This window comes from Chinchilla lanigera, unplaced genomic scaffold (genome assembly GCF_000276665.1).
Source record: "Chinchilla lanigera isolate Chin_1 unplaced genomic scaffold, ChiLan1.0 scaffold00015, whole genome shotgun sequence".
NCBI classification, from domain to species: Eukaryota; Metazoa; Chordata; class Mammalia; order Rodentia; family Chinchillidae; genus Chinchilla; species Chinchilla lanigera.
The window spans coordinates 18,268,102-18,280,644 of NW_004955416.1; the positions used below are offsets into that span (position 1 = coordinate 18,268,102).

The 12,543-nt window shown below is 39.9% G+C and overlaps 1 protein-coding gene across 3 annotated transcripts in view; it reads right to left on the reverse strand.

The window, feature by feature from the left end:
• Agbl1 (ATP/GTP binding protein-like 1) overlaps positions 1-12,543 on the reverse strand; it is an 800,368-nt gene that overhangs the window by 382,345 nt on the left and 405,480 nt on the right. The window lies entirely within an intron of this gene.

Genomic DNA, 12,543 nt, shown 5'->3' on the forward strand with positions numbered 1-12,543 from the left:
ACACTACTGAAGTGCTAGCAGAGAGATCTGAGACGTTCCTATACCCTGTGCGGAAGGCCAGTTGGTTGATTAGGCCCTCATTTTGTTCCCTATCAGAAGCTCTCCAATATTATTTTTCTCCATAGTTCTTGCTTTTCCTTGATGGGTGTTTGCTTTTCCATCACCCTTCTTACCACATGTGAAAAAGAGATTTGAGAATTTGAAAAATAAGGCCTGTTTTAAGGCCAAGCACCTATACTTGCTGATTCCTTGAGGTAGAAGTTTGAGAGCTCAATAATTGATTAGATTTCAAAACATCACACTCTCTTCCAATCACTGCACTGAAGAAGCACAAAAATAAAACACATGAAGGGAAAAGGAAGTGGTTTTCTTTTTTTCTTGATCTTAATTTCTCTACAGTGTAACTGACAGAATAAGCAAAACAGTAGCAATGTATAGTATGATGATAGCATATGTAAAAGTAAATGTATCACCTTAACAGCCCAACGTATGGGAGAAATAAATTGGTACCACTGTGCTAAGGCCCTTAAAGCATACATAAACGAATCAGAAAAGATAGAAAACTCTAGGATCAGATGAAACAAACATAAAATAACCAGAAAAATGATACATTTCAACTGAAATATGTAAATAATCTCATTAAATATGAATAGTCAAAATGTAGTAATTAAATGATAGGATAAATAAGATCCCATATATACTGTCTACAAGAAATTCATTTTAAATATAAAAACATAGGTTAAAAGTAAAAATTTGTGAAAATATTTGTGATGCAAACACTAAACAAAAGAAAGGTGGCATAGCTCTATTAATCACCAGATAAAGTAGACATCAGAACAAAAGTATTATCAAGGCTATAAAAAGATATGAAGGTTAATACTTCAATCTTGTCTTTTGTGGTTGTGTTAGTCAGCTTTACTATTGCTTTCAAAATTCTTGACACCCACATCTGAAAGGAGAGTTTATTTTGGCTCATGTTTTAGAGGTTTAAGTCCGTGATAGGGTGGCTGCAAGAGAGAAATGGCATGGTGGAAGGGCCTGCTGAAAGAAGACTGCTCACCCCAGAGCAGCCAGGAAATAGAGAAGGGAAGACAGAGGGAAAATAATACTCTCTTGCAGGTCATACCCCCGGTGACCCACCTTTTCAGATCAGGCCCCACTTCCAAACACAGGAGATTTGGGGGCAACATTTTAAAATGAAACCACAACAGTAGTTAGGTGCTCTCTCTTGGTCTCCACTACTGCATAATCTCTATAAAAATCAAAAAGCTGAATAGTGTCACATATAACCCCTCACTATTATATTTCTCATTGCCTTAGAGAAGAGTGGGTCTTCTGAGCTCTCTCACGGACAGTACACATTCCCATCTCTGTGACTTTGAGTATTCTCACAGTATGCCAAGGAACCTCTTACATCTCAACCTGACTACATACATATAAGCTATTGTTAAGTACAAAAGTTCAGCAAAGAAATCAATTATACTATTAGATAACCTCCAGGTGTTCAAGCTGATGAATTAACTTTAAAGTGCATATTCTTATCAATAAAATCAGCTAAAATCCAGCAGTATATTCTGTCCTCATTAGTAAAACACCCTTAGTATACATTTCTAAATATGTTACTCAGGTTTCAGATGATACAAGTTATCAAATCTCGCTATTGCCTCAATGTGAAAGATATTTCCTCCAGGGCACAATCTGTGCTTATCTTCCACTACTATGTTGATATTTGATCCCAGTTATGAGAGGAGGAAAGTAACATGGAGTATTTATGGAAGATCTTAAAATGAGTATCCTTTTTCTCAAGGCATCTGTTTCAGTTGAGGTTCTCTCATGATTTTCCAACTGAGGAAAATTAGTTTCTCTTCTCCTATTTCTCCAGATTGGAATTAATAAGCTTGAGTGACATTATAGTCAAGACTCTAGAGAAATTTATCTTAAATATTAGTGGGCATCAGAACCTGGGATTCAAATAAATCTGAGTTAGGCCCAAGAATTTGCATTTCTAACACGTTCCCAAGACTATTCTGTGGCAACCTCCAGTCTAGAGGAGCTAATAAAATAATTGCTTGAAGTTTAATCCTCTACCACCATGAGTTTTCCACCAACCTTAATCTCTTACACCTAGGTTTCTCTAGGTGAATAAACACCCATCATTCCTATGAAAAGTGTGCAAACAAATTAAGACTGTGTCTTAGCAACAGATTTCTCAATAAAGCAAGAAACGATGTCTACTTGGTGACAGGTGCTCCTTAAATGCTGAATTCAACTGGAGAAAAGAGGTTTTATTTCCTCCTGATCCTTACAGGTTCTGCAAGCTGAGGTAAATGACAAATTATAGACCTATTCACCTGTGGGAATGAGCGCTGCTAAGCTCTGCTCCTTGCTCAAATGATGTCCCTAAAAATAAATGCCTGTTAATTATCAGAAACATGTGTTTCTTCAAGTTGCAGGGGGCAATTACAAGAAAAATTATGCAGTTATTTCGGTTGAGGAAGCCTTTTCTTTTCTACTTGAAGATTTAATGCTGATATTTTCTTCCAGTAAAATTCTGTACCAGGTCAGTAGGAAATGTACCCAGTTAGGGCGCTCCAGTGTCCATAGGGAAAATAGCCCTATCTTATTCATTAATTGATTCAACAAATATTGCCTGTTACATGAATGGAAAAAATTAAAAACTTACTATAACAAAGTACTTCTCTCCATAACAATGGGAAAATCAACAAGGATAGTTCATTTATGAGGATTTATAAAGCTCAGGATACTGTGCTACAAACTCACATAAATATATATTATACAAATTACATAATTACAGCATAGTGTGCTATAACTTGTACCACATATAATAACGTAGATTATGTCATGATGAAGTAGGTACTATTATTATGCCCATTTTAGTACTTAGTAACCCCAAATTTCAGATAAAACAAATAACTGGCAAAGGTTTGCACTGCAATTAAGTATGTGAGAATATATTTGAAAACTGATTTGTCCTAATCCAGTGTCAATATTTTAAAACATTTTTTTATTTCTGAATAGCCTCATCCAGGAGCTAGTTTGCTGGAATGATCCCACAAGCCCATAGGTCACCATAATACATTAACAGGAGAGGTAAAGTAGAGACAAGCACAGGTTCTCTGGGAACCTAATTAAGGTCATGTTGCACACTTTTAGAGGGAAATGTCCACACTGTTTCAAATCAGTGGTACCCAGAAGGCATGCAATGTTGTGGCTGTAAGATGAATCTTACCAAACAAATGGAAAATGGAGAAGAACAAGCTATGCAGTACAGCAACTGCAGCAATTCAAAGTAAAAGCACAGATTGTAAGGAGAAAGGACCTTAACACCCATAGAAGTGGGGCAATGGGCAGATCCTTAATGCACCTGTATGTCATGGCAGGATGCCTGACATTTTCCCACAGGTGGTGAAGGGAACATAATCAGATCATTAGATCAGGAGTGTTAAGAAAAGATTGGAGAGACTGAGACCAGGCAGGAGAGATGACAGAGGCCCAGCTGAAGGCAGCAGATGGAAATCTGTAGAGACAGGCAGATTTGCAGTCTAGGTGGCTTAGACAGGAAGAGGTTAAAAAGAATTTTGGAAGCAAGTGAATAGGCAATGATTATGCTTCTCCCCAAGGAAAGGAACACAGGAGTTGATGCAGATTTGAAGGTTTTGTATGGAGTCATTTTGTTTTGTTGGAAATGGAGTGTTTAATTTTGAACTGTTGACCCTTGGCAAAACTGATTCTACATCTCAGTTTCTTCATCGGCCAAGTATATGGCGCAGATTGAATTGCAATTTTGAAATCAAGCACTTACACATCTCCCTAGGAGCTTTTCCAGTGAGTTCTTGTCTGAACTGAATTGCAAAGTTAATTCAATTCATGCAAACATGAGTTCTTTCATTTCTGTCTCGGCAAAGAGGTGGATCAGGGCCACATCGCTATGCTCCTCAGACACCTTCGCCATCTTTCCTCTGCCTTCATTGATCCCATTCTAGTTGCTCTGCAAGTTAATTGAGCCCCTTATTCAAGAGGTTACCCTTATTTCAAATACGCCTCTCTTTGCATTCCCCAGTTCCTCATGGCTCACCTATCCCTGATTGTGTTTACCACTCTGCTTTACCAGCTTTGACTTGCTGTATTTTCCATTCCTGACTTCGGGTCACATTCCTCCTTTCCAGCAGTAAGAACTTTGTATTATTTATATCACTGTCATGGGAAAATGAAGGCAAGGCTAGAGCTGGGAGAAGGCAAATTTTGGAGAATGTGATGGGAACCCAAAAGAGTGACATTTCTAATTAAACCAACCAAGACTCACAAAAACCCTTGAGTTTCCATTTGTGCTCAAGATTGTGCAGACAGCATTCAGCCTAAGTTCCTGAGTGCAGCAAATATCTATATAAGGGAAATGATATTGGTGGCACGTTGTAAGATTATGAGACTGCATTTCCCGTTATTTCATTGACCATCATAGGGTCATCCCTTCTCATCTTCAAAGAATGGGTCCAGGATCCCCCATGGATGCAAAACCTTGAATATTCAAGTCCCTGATACAAAATGGTGTATGGTCTGCACATAGCCTATCCCCATTCTCCCAAATACCCTAGATCATCTCTAGATTACTTATAATACTTAATATAATGCAAAGGTTTGTAAATAGTTACCATGCAGAATTGTATAAGGAATAATGACATAGAAAGTCTGTACATGTTCAGTACAAATGTATTTTTCTCAAATATTCTCAATCTTTAGTTGAATCTATGGATAAAAACCCCACAGATATGGAGGGCCCACCATATTTTCACATTAGTAAACATTTCATTTGATTTATTAGCAACATCTAGTTATAGCTAAGGCTAACCACAGGGGACCTGTGCAGAATTTATGCCTGTGACTACTTGAAAGGCTTTTTAACACTATATTCTTTTTCCCACAATGAGAGATTCTCACTTAAACTGGGTCAGCATGGGCCAAGGTCCCACCGGGGACTTAGCAAGCAGCCTTCACATACAGATGAGGTTTGAACTCCTCCAACAGCAAATGTGTGGTGAAATTTGTCATATTAACTCAGCTAACAATTAACTGTTTATGAGACTGCTCATAATGAAACCTTTACAATATGTATACCATAAAATGCTAAAGGAGGTTTTCTGCCATCCAAATATTATGTGCACTGGGGCTGGGGATTTAGCTCAGCGGCAAAAGCGCCTGCCTGGCAAGCGCAAGGTCGTGAGTTCAGTTCCTGGTACCAGAGAAAAACCAAAAAAAAAAAACAAAAAACAAATATTATGTGCATAATGTCCCTCTTTCTTAAATATTTCAGTTGACAAAGCACATGTAAATTAACCCAAAAATGCAGTCTAATATGTGGTATTGTTTTGTACCTAATATCCTTCTGGTAGTTCATACTAATTTTAATGTCTGCTATTTATTTGAATGCCTGATATATGCCAGTCTCCATGCTAAGATTTCATACACATTTATAACCAGTATAAGTGTCTTAAGAGGAGGATAGTCCAAATTTTGCAGATGACGTTTAAATTCTACTAAGGTTAAAGGAGGTTAAGCAACTTGTCCTTGGCTACTGATTTTAAAAAAATGATGTATTACGTCTCAACACTTTTGGTCTGATTGGTCTGGTTCCAAAAGTTTTCCAAAATAAAATGCTTTAAAACATTAAATCTACTGGTAAAGAGTAATACAATAAGACTAGCAATTAGTAAAAGTGAGAGGAAGAGGTTAAAAAGAATTTTGGAAGCAAGTGAATAGGCAATGATTATGCTTCTCCCCAAGGTGAGAAGCTCACCTTGAAGTTCACCTCAGGGTGAACTACCGGGCTCACCCTGAAGTCTTGTTTTCATCCTTTACCAGTCACTTTCTCTAACCTAATGAGGAGTAAGGTTAACAACCTAAAAGGCAATTGTGTGGTGAATTCCTGCAGATGCCTCAGGAGGGAGGATGGCTGCCTCTCCTACTTGTAGACACTGAAAGGAGGAAGCAGCCTCCAGATGCCACCTGCAGACACAGGCCCTGCAACTTACCTGTCTGGATGAGGCCTTTGCCATTCCTATCACTCAGCACTGCTGCTGAGATGTACCTCAGCACTGCAGGTACAGATGCCCTCAAGCAAAGGTGTTACTGTATCCATTTTGTGCACCAAGTCCTCTCAGGACAGATGAATTATTTTCTCTTTACCAGAAGGTGGGATCAAAATGTGTCCTTTTGGGCTGGGGATTTAGCTCAGCGGCAAAGCGCCTGCCTGGCAAGCGCAAGGTCGTGAGTTCGGTTCCTGGTACCGGAGAAAAACCCAAAAAAAAAAAAAAATGTGTCCTTTTGATTTATATCAGATTTCTAAATTGTCTGAGTAAAACTTTGGGATTGGAGAATGTGAGCATCCACCATGATACTTACCTGTGTACTGAGGAGACACGGCTCAGTTTCCAGATGTGGATCCTTCTCTTCGAGGACCACTGTTTGCCTTGACCTCCAAGGCCGCTTCACTCTGGGTAGCTCATACTTTATGGCTTTAGAACTCAGGGCTGTCTAATCCCACCGGCCATGGTCATTGGTACCCTGCCTCACTCCCTAGATTGGTTCTCCTTGAATGTACATCTTGGACAGAGGAAGCGCCTACAGATCCCTTCTGGATCCTCATCTGCTTTGACATCTGAGCCTCCTTCACAGAGCACAGCCTCAGAGCAAGACTAGTTGATCTGGTCCTGGTTCTTGGCTCCTTCTTCCCCATCCCTTTCCTGCCACTTCTATCAGCTCTCCACAGAGGGCCTTCACAGACGCTAAAGGGAAGCACTGAGCCACATAACTGCTCCCCCACTTTTCCCCACACCCCATCTTCTCACCTCACTCTGTCCCATAAAAATTAAAAATAAGGGATTTCTTTGGATCTTTTCAAAAAATCAGACTAGCCCTCCCCAGGGCATACAGAGTGCTCCAGCTCTGTAGCCTGAGGGGTGTGTAGTCTGAAGATACTAGCAAGAGAAAACAAAGCATGCCCTTTGCTTTGCCGCAAGAGTTTATCCAAGAAAATGTAACCATTCACTTAAAAGTAGATTAGCTATATCAGTAAAAGTATATACCCAAACATAGTTTTGATATATGAGAGAAACACTATTTAATCTCGGCTCACCAAAGGAACAATTGTAAATAAAATAATGCAGAATGAAATTTAATTTTTTCATCTAGGACACCATGGGCATTCTACTCTTTCCCCTGATATGGCAGCAAAGTTTTGGGCTCTTTTCCTCCTACTCACCATACGCAAAAGAAGGAAATTCTAGGTTTAGTACCTTAGCCCAAGTCAATGAAAATAAGGAAAAATAACACTTGTTTTTTGGTCACTTCTGAGGAACATGGCATAGGTAAAACGAGCCAAGTGTGCAGAGCATCCAGAGTTCCTGGGAGATAAAAGTTTAGAAAGGGACGAGTCATCTTCCTTTCCCCTATCCTTTCGCACTTCTTTTACAATAAGCTGATTAACTAAAAACATATGCCAGAGGGATAGAATGAGATGAGAAAAATCATTTAAGTAGCTAAAAATTCTATTCCATTGGGCCCCAGAGAAAAGAAAGAAAGGGGAAAAAAAAGAAACAAAATATGCTCACCCTGTCCCCTGGCAGAAGCCAGCCCTATTTGTGAATGTTGTAAATGGAAATCAATGAGCTCTTCAAAGCACACTGAATCCCTTTATCAACATGCACTCTCATAGCAAGAGCCAAGAGGATGGGAATCGATAGCTCTCCTAATTCTGAGGCCCCAAATTTTCAGAGCAGCCCGAGAGCAGGGCCAGCTGCAACAAGGCAGCTCAGACAAGGCTGTCACTGCCTTCACGGAGCCTGCTCCAGCCAGAGAGTTCTCTCCTCCTGCAGCACACTTCTCCAATGCCCCTTTGGCCTCTGGCCCCTCCATAGGAGTTGCAGAAAGAAAAACTGAGTCAGTGCAGCCTGTAACCTGACTGCAGAGCCTGTCTGCTTGTTTGAGCACCTCTGCAGGCTTGACTTCTTCCTGGCTGAGTCTGACTCCCAGACAATCTTCTTCCACACTTTCTGTGCCGTTCTGGTAAAGACATCCACCTCCTCTTGACTCGTACGCCTCTGAACTGGCAGTCTTATTTTAATCCACTTCTTTTGTTTCTTACTTGAATTATAAAGCTTTGTAAACTTGCTTTGCTTTATTTAGTTTTAATTTTATGTATTAAGGTAAATGCATACCTATAATACAAAAGCACAGATCCTGATTATACAGGTCAATGAGTTTGGGTATGATTAACTCTTCAGTCAAGATGTAGACCATAGCTAACAAGGTGGTGCTTATTTGTAATCCTAGTACTCTGGGAGGCTGAGGCAGCAAGATCAAAAGTTAGAGTCCCACCAGAGGAAGTTAGTGAATGCCTGTCTCAATATGAAAAATAAAAAGGGATCGGATGTAGCTCAGTGAAAAAGGCCTGGGTTCATTTCCCAGTACTTTCAAAAAAGATACAAAATATTTCCACTAACCTAAAAATGTTCCCTCTTGATTCCTATTATTGACTCACCTTTCCAGAAGCAAATACTGTTCTAATTTCTCTATTGTCATGTTATCTCTACTGATCTTGAACTTTCATAAATATGAGCACAGAGTATGTAATCTTTAATTACCAATTTCACTCACTCAATATAATATTTCTGAAATGCGTTTATGCTATTGAGGGTCTCAGTAGCTCAGTGGTTTTGTTTTGTGTGAGTTTTGGTTTTGGTTACTTATATTCCAATGTATGCATATACTAACATTTCCTGTGTGGGCGAGCTTTTGGATCCTACATTTGGATTCTCTAACAAACAAGATCTAGTTTAAGAACATGGGATAAGGACCACAGAAGGCCCTGTGACATCAGATAAGTCTCTGACGCCAGTTAAATGAAAAGCTTCCTTTTCTTTTCCATGCAGTGACTCCAAGCATAGAAATTTCACTGGCTATCCAGTTTCACAATGCAGAAGACCCAGGAGATCATAATCATGTCTGTAGACCCTTAGAAAGAATTTTTATCTGTTTTTCTAGAATAGAAAACAAGGGATATTCTAATTCATCCTTCAGGCTACGGCCATACCACCCTGAACACTCCCGATCTCGTCTAATTCATCGCTCAAATATAGCTGGAAGGGTACCTCCAGCCTCCGGCCTTTCCACAATCCTGAGAGAAAAATCTCAGTTCCTCATTTGTGCTGCAGTAAAGACTGTTTGTGTCTCACACAAGCCTTTGTTACAGACCTTACTAGTCTATACCATTAGTTTCTTTGTAGAGCTGATTCTACTTTCTACCAAAGTAAAGTGAGATTATCCTCAAAGAAAAGGACAATCTTTTTTTAAAGTTGGTTTTGCATCCCTGGCATCCCGTACAGTGATTACACACAAATCTTGTAAATGAATGGGCAAGTAGATGACGGTCCAGATGGCTGGGTGGGTGGATGAATGGATGGATGAAAGGATGCATGGGACAATTGGAAATATTGCCATGTTGCCTATAAGTAGAATAACTTGCCTGGTCTTTAGCAGTCCCAAGCAGTATCGGGGTATGAAGTATCTGCTTGCTCCCTCTGTCACATACTCTCCTTGGTCTTGGAGTTCCTACTGATCTACCCAATAGGCAAGTGTCTGAGTAACATCTAGAACAGGTGGAACTTCCCTGCCATTGATTGGCTTCCCTCTGCTTCAGCAAACATTTTCTTAAGAGCTGAAGGCTGGGCAGAGTTGCTGTTAATCTCCAACCATATAGCCCAGAAGTCAATCTGGATGCAGTGGAAATCTTCCCAGTGTAGGACAGGCGCCAGGGTGGAGTGAGTGGCAGAGATTCTGCTGCAGCAGGAGGCTGGTTAAACATAGCCTTGTGGGTAACTGAAAGGTGATGTTGAGCCCATTAGAGAGCTTTGTAACACTGTGAATAGCATTTAGCGCTCAGCTGTTTCTCACCCACCTCTCAGATGGTCCCAGCAGGAAACAAGTCTGTGCCTGTCATGTTTATAGCTAATTAATGTTTATTTATATTTCTAAATAAGCCTTTCACCTGTCACGCTTTAAAATAAATGTTCTGCTCTTCAATTAGAGATTGTCAGAGCAGAAAGGAATCCTGTCTTGTTGTGGGCTTAATGTGTGTGTGTATAGATGTGTATTAGATAGGGAGATCGTTCCTTCTAAATCTCTTTTCTCTCTCCTCCTGGAAGCTAAAGCTTTTTGCTCAGAGTTACGTTTTCTCTAGGTTTCAAACATGAGAATGGACAGAACTTGCTCCCAGAGGATCAACAGCGGAAATCATGGTGCTTGCTAGAATGAAAGGTATGGCAGTCTGCATAACAATGTTGTACACTTTAGCCAGTATAAAGCCAGGATTTTAAAGGGGAAATTTTTGCTTTGTTCTTTTGCAAAATAGGGTCAATTCAGTAAGTCTGCAATATTCAAACACTGCACATTTCAAAGACTACTCTGCCCATTGACCAGTTCCTGGGGGACATACACCTTTGGAATAATCTTTTGGATATGTGTGTGTTTTTTAGCTAGGGCCTCAGACTATGCCATATACTTGATGCTAACAATGTGGGTTCTGGTGAAGGTCTTTGGCTATGAGATATCATTTTGGGTTCCACAGAAGCCTAGAGGCTGTGTAACTAGAATAGCCACGTGAAGTACTCACTGACTCCCAGTAAAAACCCTGGACTTATTCATGGGATAGAGTATGATGTTTCAACTATATGTATACATTGGTAGTGATCAAAGTAGAACAATTAACATTTCCATCTCTTTATAATTACATTGTGCTTGGAGGAAGCAAGTTCTCCTCTAGTTGTCTGTAAAATATACAATAGATTATTATGGACTGCAGCCTCTCCACTATAATGGAGAATACTAGAATTTAACACTTCTACCTTGCAATGTTTTAGTACCCACTAGTCAACCTCCTTCTACCTCTCCTTCCTCCAAACTTTGCCAACCTCTAGTAATTACTATCTGTTGGGGACCACTACAAAGTGTCTCTGAGCTGGATTTAATATGAACCAATTGGCCTTCTGTGTTTACTTGTGAGTTGTCTGAAGGCCACAGCTGAGGATGTCTGGCCCCAACCCCAATTAACTTAAAGGAGACGGCAGCTGCAGGCATCTCACTCCTGCTGTGAAGGACTTCTTGGAGATACCATAGTTCTCCTGTTTGACATAATTTACAATTTGAAAAAATTCTCCAAAGGTCCTGTGAGAGTCCGGCATTTTGTTGAGTATCTTCCTCCTTTGTTTAAAAACAAAATAAATATGGGCAGCCCAGAGCAGTCTTTGGCTAACTCTGAGAATACTAAAGCGGTAAGAGAGTTAGTCCCTCTTGGTGCCCTAAAATCATTACATTGTCTCATTTATGTAAACCTTCGACAACCACTTGCTTGGGAGATTACAGGCCCCATCAGCCTGCCATAACTCACTGTTATTTAACCCGGTTTTTGATAACTATCAGATCGCCTTTTGTGGCAGCCATACAAAAGAAAACTTGAAAGATTTGTCTTTCGGTGTCTATATGATTACCAAAACTGTTTTCATAAATGTTTCAGGAGGTGGGAATGCTAACTGCCCTGATTTGATCATTATACTCATTATATACATGAATCAAAGTACCAACTGTGCCACAAAATAAATAGGTACAATAAAATGATAATAATTTAAAAGGACACTAAAACCCAGATGAGATTCCCTGTTGGCAGTTAGAAGGCTGCCAGAGATGAAGTGTTGTCTCACACCTCATCTAGAAGGGGACACCTGGGGACTCACAACTGGTCCTACCTGGACACCATGGTATGCCTTTTGCCTTTGCTGGTTATCTGTATTTTTCCATGGGAATAAGCTATAAGGATGCATATATCATTATGTCCTTCTGGGTGGTTCTGGAAACACCGACACATTCTTTCAATGAGTAGGTAATGAAGAGAGGTTGGATTGCAGAGAGAACAACACAGCAGAACTGATTCCCAACTCTGCCATACACTTCCGGTGACCTCAGCAAAATCATCCGACATGTTGCTCTCTTTTGAGATAAATATGAGTGTATGTTATAAACTCATCCATTTTTCAACAAACACACATTAAAAGTGCTTCAATTTGTTTACATACAAGATGCTTACAAAGAGATGACTAAATTGGCCAATCTGAAAGTTTCTTCATTCCATGTTAACTTTCTTGGGTTAGGAAAGGACTCTCAGTTTGGACACATGGCCCTCCACATCTTTGCACACAGGTATGTTCACAGTTTGTAGTTAATGAATAAGCATTTCCCTGTGGTTGCTTAGCTGTCATTTCCTCTTTCTTACTTTGAGCCAAGACCTCGTTTTTGTCCCAAACTAGAGGCCCAAGAGAACAGCCTAGATATAAAAGCACCTAGAAGAGTGCCAGAGTCATGTTTGGAATTTCGTAAGTTCAACATGAATAGGAACATCTAGAGGGTTTTTTTCAAACACTAATGCTACTTACATTTTCTTCCTTGTTAAAAAAAAAAAAAAAAAAAAAGGGGCTGGGG